Consider the following 13094-nt stretch of genomic DNA (forward strand, 5'->3'; position numbering starts at 1 on the left):
ACCAATAGGCTGGATATTATATATATATATATGTATATATATATATATACGTATATGTATATATATATATACGTATATGTATATATATATATGTATATATATATATGTATATATATATACATATATATATAATATATATATGTATATACACACACACATCTGTTAGACAGGTATGAGAATGGTCTCGAGCAAAACTCTGAGGCCCTATTGAAAAAGTGGTAAATTGCTTGCCTAACATGTAGGTTCACACTCCTGTACTGCACAAAAGTGAACACCACTAATTTAGTATGAAGGTTTGAATATGAGTTTGGGGGAACACAGTCTATCTAGGGGTTTTCTCCACTTGATTTTCTATTACTGAGAGTCATAGTGTAAGTATTTGTAACGCATCCATTGTCATTGTTGTACAGTATTTTGTTGTGTTAATACACCATAATTTGTTACTATGGTCTCCTGGACACTAAGTTTGCATGTGTCTTGTTGTAGTGAATGGTGCTAAAGTTGCCATTTTCTTTTCTGGCTCTTTCTTGGTTCTTGCCTATCAAGGTCTTACTTTTGTTTTTACTCAGGAATGGAATGTTGGGTTTGTTGTAGGGTGTGTGAATTTTCAGTTCTGTAAATAATGCCAGACTGATTTCATAAAGCAGGAGTACCAATTTATATTCTTCTGAGCATTGTACAGGTTGTCGTATTCATCTACTCTTATTGTCATTTGCTGTTGCAAGACTTCTTAATTAATTAATTAGTTTTTCTCTGTCATGGGGCTTGAACCCTGGGCCTGGGCCCTGTCCCTGAGCTCTTCAAGCTCAAGGCTAGTGTTTTACTACTTGAGCCACAGCATCACTTTGGGTTTTCTGGTGGTTTTATTGGAGATAAGAGTCTCTGGGACTTTCCTGCCCAGGCCAGCTTTGAACCGTTATCCTCAGATCTCAGCTTCCTGAGTAGCTAGGTTTACAGGTGTAGAACCACCAGTGCCGGTTCTTTATTTTTGACACAGGATCTCCCTGTGTAGTTCAGGCTAACATTGAATTCTTGATCCTCCTGCCTCAGCCTCCCTAGTGCTGAGATTAAAGGTGTACATCACCTATAACCCTTGGTTTCAGACTTAATTTTTAAGCAAATGGATATAAATTGATTCTTTTCTAGGATATTGATGTGCATTTCCTGGATTACTTATGAGGAATTCAGTACATGGATTTGGAAATAATTATCCATATGGATAGTAAATCAGATTTTTATCTTATAGCAGACATACAAATCAATTCCACATGGATTAAGGACTCAACACTTCAATTTATTTATTTATTTTTTTTGCTGATCCTGGGGCTTGAACTCAGGGCCTGGGCACTGTCCCTGAGCTTCTTTTGCTCAAGGATAGCACTCTACACTTGGCCCACAGCACCATCTCTGTTTATGTGGTACTGAGGGATCAAACCTAGGGCTTCATGCATGCTAGGCAAGCACTCTACCACTAAGCCACATTCCCAGCCCAACACTTCAATTTTCAGAGGAGACTTTAGACAAATGTTTTTAGATTTGAGGTAGGGAGATAAAATCTTACCATTGGTCACAGAGAAGACCCACCATAAAAAAGAAGTGTGACTTAAATTTTTATTTTTCCCTTAAAGTTGCAGCAGTCTTATCAAATTCTAAAAATAAAATTAAGCTAGGTGCTGGTAGATCATGCCTGTAATCTTAATTACTCAGGAGGCTGGTGTCTCAGGATCACAGTCCAAAGCCAGCCCAAGCAGGAAAGTTTATGAGACTCTTATCTCCAATTAACCAGCAAAACTGGATCTGTGGCTCAAGAGGAGAGCACTAGCCTTGAGTGAAAAAGCTAAGGGAGAGTGCTAGGCCCTCCCTGAGTTCAAGCCCCAGTATTAGCACCAGGGAAAGCAAAACAAAGCAAATCAGATTTGTGGTTTCAAGACCTGTGTTGTCAACGGACTGGCTCTTGATCAAAAGGTCAATTTGATTTTATAATCATGGTCGTACAAACTTGAGACATTATTGAGTGCCTTTTTTTTCTTTTTTCCCCTGGGTCATGGGGTTTGAACTCTGGGCCTGGGCGTTTTCCTTGAGCTCTTCAGCTCAAGGCTAGTGTTCTACCACTTGAGCAGTGTCACTTCCAGTTTTCTGGTGATTAATTGGAGATAGTAGTCTCATGGACTTTCCTGCCTGGGCTGGCTTTGAACTGTGATCCTCAGGTCTCAGTCTCCTCAGTAGCTAGAATTATAGTCATGAGCCACTGGCACTAAGTGCTTTTTTTTTTTTGGGCGGGGGGTCCGGTCGTGGGGCCTGAACTCTGGGCCTGGGCGCTGTCCCTCAGCTCTTCACTCTACCACTTGAGCTACAGCACTACTTCCGGCTTTTTTCTTATGTGGTGCTGAGGAATCGAACCCAGAGCCTCAGGATGGAAGGCAAGCGCTCTACCACTGAGCCAACTTCTCAGCCCCGACTAAGTGCTTTTTATACTTAAGTTGTATCTTGTTTTATCAATAGGAATTTTAAGTTTATGACTTGCTCATAGATTTTAGTTTTGTTGAAATTTTATGTCTTCCTTGGAAATTATGTCAGTTTGTATTTCACCTGGCTGGTATGATCAAACTCATTGTCCTGCCAATATATATATTAACCTGGCTTGATATTTTAATTGGAAACATATTGCTGCTTTATGATTATTTTCTTACAATGAAACCTTTAGGGGTTTTCTAGGGGATGAGGAACTGCATTTTTTCCCCCTTCCTTTTGGTCATTTGGCTAATTTATCATTTTGGAACACAAAGCACAAAGGCTTTGGTAATGGTGCAACACTGGTATTTGGCACCTGAACCCCTTCCTACTGCGCTATTTACTGTACAGCTGGTGATAATTACTTTTATCCACTTTGGGGGCAGTTCCTATCTTCTCTGAACCTGTTTCATCAACTTGTGCAATTTTTTGTATGTACATTTATCAGTTACATGTATATGCTTTGTAAGCCAACTTATACTTAAAATGTAAACCTCTGTGTGTGTGTGTGTGTGTGTGTGTGTGTGTGTGTGTGTGTGTGTGTGTGTGTGTGTGTGTGTGTGTGTGTGTGTGTGTGTGTGTGTGTGTGTGTGTACACACTCCAGTTTGGGGGCCTAGGCTCCTTCCCTGAACTTATTTTGATCAAGGCTAGTGCTCTACCATTTGAGCCACAGCTCTGCTTCTGACTTTTCAGTGCTTAATTAGAAATAAGAGTCTCACTGACTTTCTTACTCAGGCTGACTTTGAATTGTTCTCAGCTCTTAGCTTCCTGAGAAGCTAGGATTCCAGGTGTGAGCCACCAATCCCTGGTTCTAAACCTCCACATATTAAAAAAAAATATATCTTTCAAACTTCCTTTCTGCACACTTTATATTTACTTTTCTTTTTTGAATATCTTTTTTTAATTTGCTCACAGACTCATTCAGTTAAGATGATTTATGCCAATGTTTCCCAAACTGTGGTCTCTGAGCCAGCAGTACCTTCTCCTGGGAATGTACTAGAAATGCAGATGCTTGAGCCTCAATTCAGATCTGCTAAATCAGCAACTCTGGAAATGGGCCTGGTAAGGCATCTTTCAAAAGCTCCAGGTTTTCTATTCATTTACCCTGTTCGTGAAGATGTTGGTAATTACATTGCTATTGCAAGGCCAGTGGAAGCCCACCTTGAGTTGTTCTACTCCAGTGTTTCCCTTATTCTGGGAAATTTAAGGTATTCCAGATTCAAAGTGATATATTTTTCCTTCAGTTAGTGCAGTTCTCCAAGGAGAACTCTGAACTTAGAAACCTTAGTGTTAGTGATGGTCATATGGATGGGAGATGATCCCAACAAGGGATCCATGGATAATTAGAGAGCGTAAAGTTTCTATACATACATTTGATGTAAGTTATTGTACTCTGTCTACTTTCTTTTTTTTTTTTTTATTGTAAAGCTACTATACAGAGGGTTACAGTTACATGAGTGAGGTAATGAGTATACTTTCTCTTGAACATTGTTACCCCCTCCATTGTTTTTCCCCTACCATCCCCTCCCTCCCTCCCTTCTACTTTCTTTTTCTTTTCTTTTTTTTTTTTTTTAATTTAATTTTATTTTATTTGAGAACATACTGTACAGAGGGGTTACAATTACATGGGCAGGATAATGCATACATTTCTTACCAAGCATTGCAGCCTCCTCCTTTGTTTACCCTTCACCTCCCTTCCCAGCCTCCCCCCTCCCTCCCACCCAATCATACACCCCCCCCCCCGACATTGTAAAGCTGGTTTTGACATGACATTTTGTACTTCTCATTGTTGCAACAGGTCCACCTGAATCCTTAAACGACTTGTTTGTCCCCATCTCCTCCACATGTTATACTGACATCAAATATAGTGAAAGCGGGGGTTACACTGTGGGGGAGGGACATACAAAGCAACAAAGAAATAATCTTATAAATGCGTTAGAAACACATGCATGAAAGAAACAAAAACATTAAAATACATATTTGAGGGTTCGTTTTCCTAACATCACATTATCTGACTTTTTCCGCTTGACTCATACCTATACTAGATATTGCAAATAAGGGAAACCATGGGACCTATGTTTCTTTGGGCCTGGCTTACTTCACTTAATATAATTTTTTCCAAGCCTTTCCATTTCCTAACAAATGGGGAAATGTCATTCTTTCTGATGGAGGCATAGAATTCCATTGTGTATATATACCACAACTTCTTGATCCATTCATCTACTGAGGGGCATCTGGGTTGGTTCCATGTCTTAGCTATGGTAAATAATGCTGCAATAAACATAATTGTGCTGGTAGCTTTAGTGTGGCCTTGTTTGTGATCATTTGGGTAAATGCCCAAAAGTGGGATTGCTGGGTCATTGGGGAGCTCTATGTGGAGTCTTTTGAGGAACCTCCATACTGCTTTCCAAAGTGGTTGAACAAGTTTACATTCCCACCAACAATGAAGTAAGGTTCCTTTCTGTGCACATCCCCTCCAGCATCTGTTCTTGTTAGAGTTCTTGATTTTTGCCGTTCTAACTGGAGTGAGGTGATATCTCAATGTTGTTTTGATTTGCATTTCTTTTATGGCTAGGGATGTTGAACATTTCTTCATGTGTCTATTGGCCATCCTTCTTTCTTCTTCAGAGAAGCTTCTCTTTAAGTCTTTCGCCCACTTACTTATTGGGCAGTTGTTTCTTTGAGGATTTGTTGTTGGGTGGTTTAATTTTTTGAGTTCCAAGTATATTTTAGATATGAGACCCTTGTCCGTTGTATGGCTAGTAAAGATCTTCTCCCAGTCCGTGGGCTTTCTATTGATCTTGCTAGCTATGTCATTTGCCCTGCAGAAGCTCTGCAACCTTATACAATCCCATTTGTCCAGCCTTTCTTTGATTTGTTGTGTTTCCGGGTCTCTATTCAGAAAATTTCGGCCTGAGCCAAGGAGACCCAGGGTTTCTCCTATTCCATCCTGTAATGTTTTCAGAGTATCTGCTTTGACTTCAAGGTCTTTGATCCATTTGGAGTTGATTCTGGTGCAGGGTGATATATAAGGATCTAGCTTTAGTTTTCTACATGTAGTTAACCAGTTTTGCCAGCACCATTTACTGAAGAGGCTGTCTGTCTTCCATTCTATTGTTTTAGCTCCCTTATCGAAGATTAGATGGCTATAGGTCTGTAGGTTCATTTCTGGGTTTTCTCTACTTTCTTTTTAATAGGAGGTTTTGTTGAACACTAAAATCTTCTATGCCAGTCACATAGAGCTTAGTTTCACTGTTTCCCCCCCCCCCCCCCCAGGGAAACTGTTAAACATGTTTAAAAAGTTACTAAATTATTATATTTCCTCTAAAAGTCACCCTTCTGAAGAGCATGTCAAGTGGATGAAAGCATCATGTAGGGAAAGGAAGGGAGATTGGAAATTCTCTCCCACTCAGAATGTGAAGGTCAGAGGGGTCATGAGGAGTGTTTCTTCCACAGCCTTGGAAGCCCCCTGCAGTTAGTCTGGCTTTTTATTATTATTGAAAACATATTGTTTAATTTCATTGTATTGTGGTCATCTTGATGTTTTCCTTACCCAGGGATTCTACAATATAAGGTTACTTAGAAGATAATCTTACAGTCATATATCTATATATCTATATATCTTATATGTATGTAATAAAATATACATGTATATATACATATAGCTTATATGCACATATGTATATGTATACATGTATGTATGTGTGTATGTATATGTGCATATATATCTAACCCAAGAGGGAAAAAGATTACCTAGTGTATGATCCAGCCTTTTTACCCCTATTGCTCAAGAGAAACAGAATCCTTTGCCCACACTTTAATATTTAGATTGATTTATAATAACCCAAACTAGAAAAAAACCAATGCCCATTAACAAATGAATAAACAAATTATGGTATATCCATACAGCGAAATATTAGCAATAAAAACCAGTGTTCTATTAAATCATAAACTGCATAGCAACATGGATAAACCTCAAAATAATTATAGAAGGAAGATATATATGCATAATCCCACTAATATAACATTCTAGAAAACACAACTAATCAATAATGGCAAAAGTGTATTGCCTGGTCCACCTTTCCAGTCCTCTCTCCACTGGTGGTCTGGGAGAGCGACGGGGCAAGAAGGAGTAGGAAGGGTGTTACGTCTCCTTTGAGGTGGCTATGTTCACCATCTTGTGAATATATATCCTAAGATGTAATAGATTTTTTTTACATTCTAAATTTTTGCAGTTTGTTGTTACATTGAAAGAAACCAGTAAAACACACACACACACACACACACACACACACACACACACACACACACACACACACACTCCCATGTATGCACACAATAGAGGTATGTTTCCATCTTTGGAAAGTCTCTTGCTTTCTTTGGCATGCTTAGCCAAGGGTGGGGGGGGCAGCAGGTGTGGAATAGTCTTCATACATCCTTCCCTTGTTTACTGTAAGTCACTGATGGTTCCTGCCAGGAGGCAGATGCAGTGCCAGGATTCAGGCAATCAGAGTAGGATGGAGGCTCCTGGGATCACAGGAAGGGGTCTGCTGCAGAGTCAGCCAGATGTGGAGCAAAGTACTGACTGAGTATCTGGGTCATATCAAGAAGTCATATGCTTTCTTTTTTATTTCTTTTGTCAGTATTGGGATTTGGACTCAGGTCCTTATGCTTGCTTGGCTTTTCTTGCTTGGTTGGTGCACTAAGACTTGAGCCATGCCTCTAGCCTGACCTTTTGTTGGTTATTTTGGAGACAGAATACGATAGACTTTGCTGCTCAGCTAGATTCTGAACCTTGGTCCTCCAGCCTTTTAAGGAGCTAGGATTCCAGGCATGAACTATTGGTGCCTGGCTTCACTTTTCATAGTTGTAAAACTGAAATCTTGATACCAACTTTGTGGTTATCACAAGGACACAGGAAGAGGAATCTCAAGTGTGTGGAGTTGTTTCTCTTCCCTCCTACAGCCTGTGCAGGGGCGTCTACTTGGCACAAAGGTCTCAGGATTTTGTGCAACTTAGTGGGTGGATAATAGAGTAGGCAGATTTTTGGGGATCTGGAGTTTTTGAAAGGGTGTGTACTTGAAAAGGGGAACAGTGAAGTTCATTAACTGAGGACTGATAGTAAGGGAAGGCAAACTATATAGCTGCTCCTGATTCTTTCTTTTTTTGCTCTTGCCTTTAAAAATGATGGTGATGATGAAGATGAAGAAGAAGATGCATATTTTAACACAGTAAAGTGGGCAGTACTTCCATGTACCCATTACCTAAATCAAGACAGGAATCTTGAGATTTTGTCTGCTCCGGCTTGCTTTGAACCATGATCCTGATAGCTTAGCCTCCTGAGTAGCTAGGATACAGTTGTGAGCCACCAGGCATCAGACATGTCTCTCTCTCTCTCTCTTTTTTTTTTTTTGGTCGGTTGTGGGGCTTGAACTCTGGGCCTGGGCACTGTCCCTCAGCTCTTCAGCTCAAGGCTAGCACTCTACCACTTGAGCCACAGCGCCACTTCAGGCTTTTTTCTTTTTGCTTATGTGGTGCTGAGGAATCGAACTCAGGGCCTCATGCATGCAAGGCAAGCACTCTACCACTGAGCCACCTTCCAAGCCCCCGTTTCTTCTCTTTAGATGACTCATGTGGTTAGATTGGGCCCTGAGATAGTTTGGATGTGGTTGTCCCGAAAGAATCATTTGTTAGAATTTTGACTCTAGTGAAAAGTTGGGAGGAGGTGCTTAGTGGGAAGGAGTAGGTCGATGGAGGCACTAACCTAGGAAGAGGTGAATGTAGCTTTGAGGAACCTGGTTAGTTCCCACAACATGGGCCTCACACATGCTCCTCCATGGAGTTACATGACCATCCCCGAACATTTTATTTTTCTCTTAAGTAGTTGTTGGCAATCCAGGATTGGTTTGGTACAGCAGCTCCATGGTATAAGAGATCCAAGTTTCTTTTATGTTTTGTTATCCTGGTAAGTGGTTGAAAGCAACCATCCCAGAAGATCACACAAACACAGTCAGATACAGCAAAAGGAGTTTATTGTCAGCAGTAGCTGACAAGACTAGTTCTCCTCTCACAGGAGAGGGAGAAAATGGTACCTGTCTTTGTTCAGGGGCATTTTTATATAGTCATGGGTGGGAAGTATTCTGCATGTGCAGCTGGATGCTGAAGATAGTGCATAGGCAGGGTGGAGTTCAGGTCTTGGCGGAGGGCATTCTGCTGATGTAGCTGGGGGCTAGAGATAGGTGCTGAGAGCCTAGGATGGAGACTGTCAAGCCCAAAATGCTAGAGAACGTACTAACAGTGGTGAAAACTCCAGCTTCATGTCTGTCTCTCATCTATCAGGAGACAGCAGGGGTGAGGGAACCTATATCCTCCCTCTGGGGCAGACAGTATCTAAAAGAATATCTAGAAGTTAAAACGAAAACATCTAGAAGTTCTAAAGACTGTCTTTGTTGGAAGTGGAGCCATGGCTCAAAATGATAGAGCAGAAAAGCTCAAGGACAATGCCTAGGGCTTGAGTTCAAGTCCCATAAAAAAGAATATCTTTGCTTATAGTGAATTGTCCAAAACTTAGTTTCATCATCACTCCTCACTCAAGACATGCAGGCTGGGATACATTATTTCAAGAACCCATGAGTCCACCTATTCTATTAAAACTAGGAAGGGGAGATCTAATATCAGGGAACAAATAGAACTTTCTGCCACAGAATATCTGTAAGAATATCATATGCAGAAGTCCCACAGGTAATTGGATATAAGATAGTTAAGTGAAAATAATTTTACTCCAAGTCTGGAGATAGAAAAAATGGAAACTAGGCTAGGAAGGTGGCTTAGTGGTAGAGCGCTTGACTTGCATGCATGAGGCCCTGGGTTCAATTCCTCGGCACCTCATAAGCAGAAAAAGCCGGAAATGCTGCTGAGGCTCAAGTGGTAGAGCGCTAGCCTTGAGCTAGCACTCAGGCCCAGAGTTCAGGCCCCATGACCAACAAAAAGAAAATTTAAAAAAAAGCATTAGCTGGGCGCCAGTGCCATACCTGTAATCCTAGCTACTCAGGAGGCTGAGACCTGAGGATCATGGTTTAAAGCCAGCCCGGGCAGGAAAAGTCCATGAGACTCTTTATCTCCAATAAACCACCAGAAAACCGGACGTGGCGCTGTGGCTCAAAGTGGTAGTGTGCTCTCCTTGAGCTGAAGAGCTGAGGGACATTACTCAGGCCCAGAGTTCAAGCCCCACAACCGACAAAGAAAAATAAATAAATAATTGGAAACCAATGAGCATTATACTTTTGAGAGGGGATGAGATGGGCTGGAGAAAGTAAGGGGCTATGGCATGTCATTGCCTAGCAAGGACAGGGCTCTGAGTTCAAATTCTGGTGCCACCAGGAAACAAAGAGGAAGAGAGGAGGGAAGAAGAAAGAGTAAGTGGGAAATTGGGGGAGGGAGGAAGAGATGGCAGCAAAGACTGGAGGAAAATGAGACCAGCAGAGAGAAGCTGCACAGAACAAGCGTCAGGGAAGGAAAGGCCAGCTGTGCATAGGGGAAGAGATGCTGCTATGAGTTGAATATGTCAGGCCTTACATTGAACTTTGTGATGTTGAAAATGAATTGAAAATGTGATAGTGCCAAGAGCTTTTAGGAGTAAATTAAGTTATGAAGGCATAGCCCTCGGTTGTTGAGTTAGGAATCTTATACAAAAGCTTGAGGGGGGGCATGGGGTTCTTCTCTGCCATTCCTTCATACTGACTGCCTGAGTCTTGAGTTTGGACTTCCAGCTTTAAAATAGTGAGAAATAAGTTTCTGTTGTTTATAAATTACCCTATCTGTGCTATGTTGTTCTAGCAGCACAAGTAGATTAAAACAGATACCAATTAAGAGAAAGAGCTGACTTGTATAATAGGATGTCACGAGGTGCCTCTGGTTAGTACCTGTAATCCTAGCTAAACAGAAGGTGGAGATCTAAGGACTGGAGTTTAAAGCCAGCACTGGAGGAAAGCCTGTGAGACTCTTATCTCCAATTAACCACCCCAAAAGCTGGAAGTGGAGCTGTGGCTCAAGTAGTAGAGTGCTAGTCTTAAGCAATAAAGCTCAAAGAGCCCAGGCTCTAAGTTCAAGCCCCAGAACCAGAACAAAAACACACAAAAACAAAACAAAAACCAAGAAGTGCTTGTTCTATTTCAAATCAAAAGTGACCTCAAATCTCTGTCTGGAAGCAGCTCTACCTGTGTGTCCTTTGAAACTTGGACTGGAGGTAAAGCTCACGGTAAGCAGGTTGTGAACAGCCCCCTTCCCCGCCTCCTCCTGAAGGAGGGACAAAGTCACAGCTGAACAATGAGGTCATGGATCCTCTGTAGTCTGGTGGCTGGGGGCCACAAGATCTTGCAATCTTGGGACAGGAAGTGGAAGCCAGTCAGAGGCTCAGGGGATTAAGGGTTCAAACCTTTGCTTTTGTCTAGTTGCAGGGAAGGAATTAAGGATCACAGAAGTGCACTATGTTGTACTCTAGTGTTGCTGATAATAAAGGTTGGCAACAACCCAGTACCATCAACTGGAGAGGGGACAAATTGTACTGTAGTCACTTGGTGGATTTCTAAGTGGCTGTTGGCAATTCCTTGGCCTCAGCTTTCAGGTTGGCTGCTGCTCTGCAGGCTGAGAGTTTGACTAGAGGGTGCTGGGGAAAAGGCGGTGAGAATAAGAGAGATAAGGAGTAGGGAGGGTGGGAAGGAGAAGTGGGGGGCAGTGGAGAGATTGAAGGAGAATATTTGTAGAAGGGTAGGGAAAAGAAGAAAAAGAAGTGAAAGAAATCTGGGCTGGGTTACTGCTTTCCTCTGTGTACTACCCCATTCTCCACCACTTCAGAGCTCCTCCTAGTGCACGCACAGCAGGTGTGGTGAGACCAAAAGTGGCCCTTGTGGCTCACCTCTGTGAACCTAGCTACCCAAAAGGCTGAGATTTGAGGATAGCAGTTTGAAGCTAGCCTGGACAGAAAAGTCCTCGAGACTCTTATCTCCAATTAACCAGCAAAAAGCTGGAAGTGGAGGTGTGGCTCAAGTAGTGGAGCTCTAGCCTTGAGCAGGAAAGCCAAATAACACAAGGCCTTGAGTTCAAGCCCCAGTACTGGCACACACACACACACCCAGTACTGGCACACACACACACACACACACACACACACACACACACACACACACACAAAGGCAGCCTTCTACCATCAAGTAGCAGGCAAGCTACTTTGCTGTTGTGGGTTTTTTTGTTTGTTTTTGCTAGTCCTGGGGCTTGAACTCAGGGCCTGGGCACTGTCCCTGAGCTTCTTTTGCTCAAGGATAACACTCTACCATTTCCAGCTTTTTCTTTTTATTGTGAAAATACTGTACAGAGGGGTTACAATTACATTGGCAAGATAATGAGTACATTTCTTATCAAGCATTGTAGCCTCCTCCTTGTTTCCCCTTCCCATCCCTGCCCATCCTCCCCCCCAACCCCCCAATCCTCTCCGCCCTCCCCCCCCACCAAAGTTGTAAAGTTTGTTTTCGACTTAACGACTTGTACTTCTCATTGTTGCAATGAGTCCACCTGTATCCCTATTTAAACGAATTGTTTTTCCCCTTCCCCTCCACAAATTATACCAACATCAAATACAGTGAAAGCAGGGGTTATACTGTTGGGGAGGGACATACAAAGCAACAAAAAAATAATCTTATAAATGTGTTAGAAACAATCGCATGAAAGAAAAAAAAACATTTGAATACATATCTTAGGGTTCATTTTCCTAACATCACATTATCTGACCTTTTCTGCTTGACTCAGACATATACTAGATATTGCAAATAAGGGAAACCATGGGACCTATGTTTCTTTGGGTCTGGCTTACTTCACTTAATATAATTTTTTCCAAGTCTTTCCATTTCCTAACAAATGGGGCAATGTCATTCTTTCTGATAGAGGCATAGAATTCCATTGTGTATATATACCACATTTTCTTGATCCATTCATCTACTGAGGGGCATCTGGGTTGGTTCCATATCTTAGCTATGGTAAATAATGCTGCAATAAACATAGTCGTGATTTCCAGCTTTTTTTGTCTATGTGGAATCAAACTCAGGGCTTCATGAATGTTAGGCAAGCACTCTACCACTAAGCCACATTCGCAGCCCATGAATCTCAGTTTTCTCGCCTGCAAACCACAGTAGTGATTCTACCCCTGCGGGTGGCTGTGTGGGCAGCATTTGTTGCTTACCAGTCTGATATCTTGAAGGCCCAGCATCTCCATGTCTCTGTCCCTGACTTCCTTTTATGCCTGTCTGTGGGCCAGACATTCCCAGCTCTGTTGTACAGATGATGGAATGATGGCTATCAAGCCTTGAAATGTGTCTAGTGCAAGTAAGCAATTGAAAATTCAATTTAATTCAGTTTGAACTGAATTCAGTTGTACTTCAAATTCAATTTTAATTGTTTTACACCACCACCATCATCATCATCCCCATGCTTACATGATAGGCAAGCCCTCCACCACAAAGTGTATTCATAGCCCCGTGTTTCACACTTATTTACTTATTTATTGGTGCTTCATTGGAGATAAGAGCCTCAG

This window comes from Dipodomys spectabilis, unplaced genomic scaffold, assembly GCF_019054845.1.
Source record: "Dipodomys spectabilis isolate Male_0828 unplaced genomic scaffold, ASM1905484v1 ptg000095l, whole genome shotgun sequence".
Taxonomy (NCBI): domain Eukaryota; kingdom Metazoa; phylum Chordata; class Mammalia; order Rodentia; family Heteromyidae; genus Dipodomys; species Dipodomys spectabilis.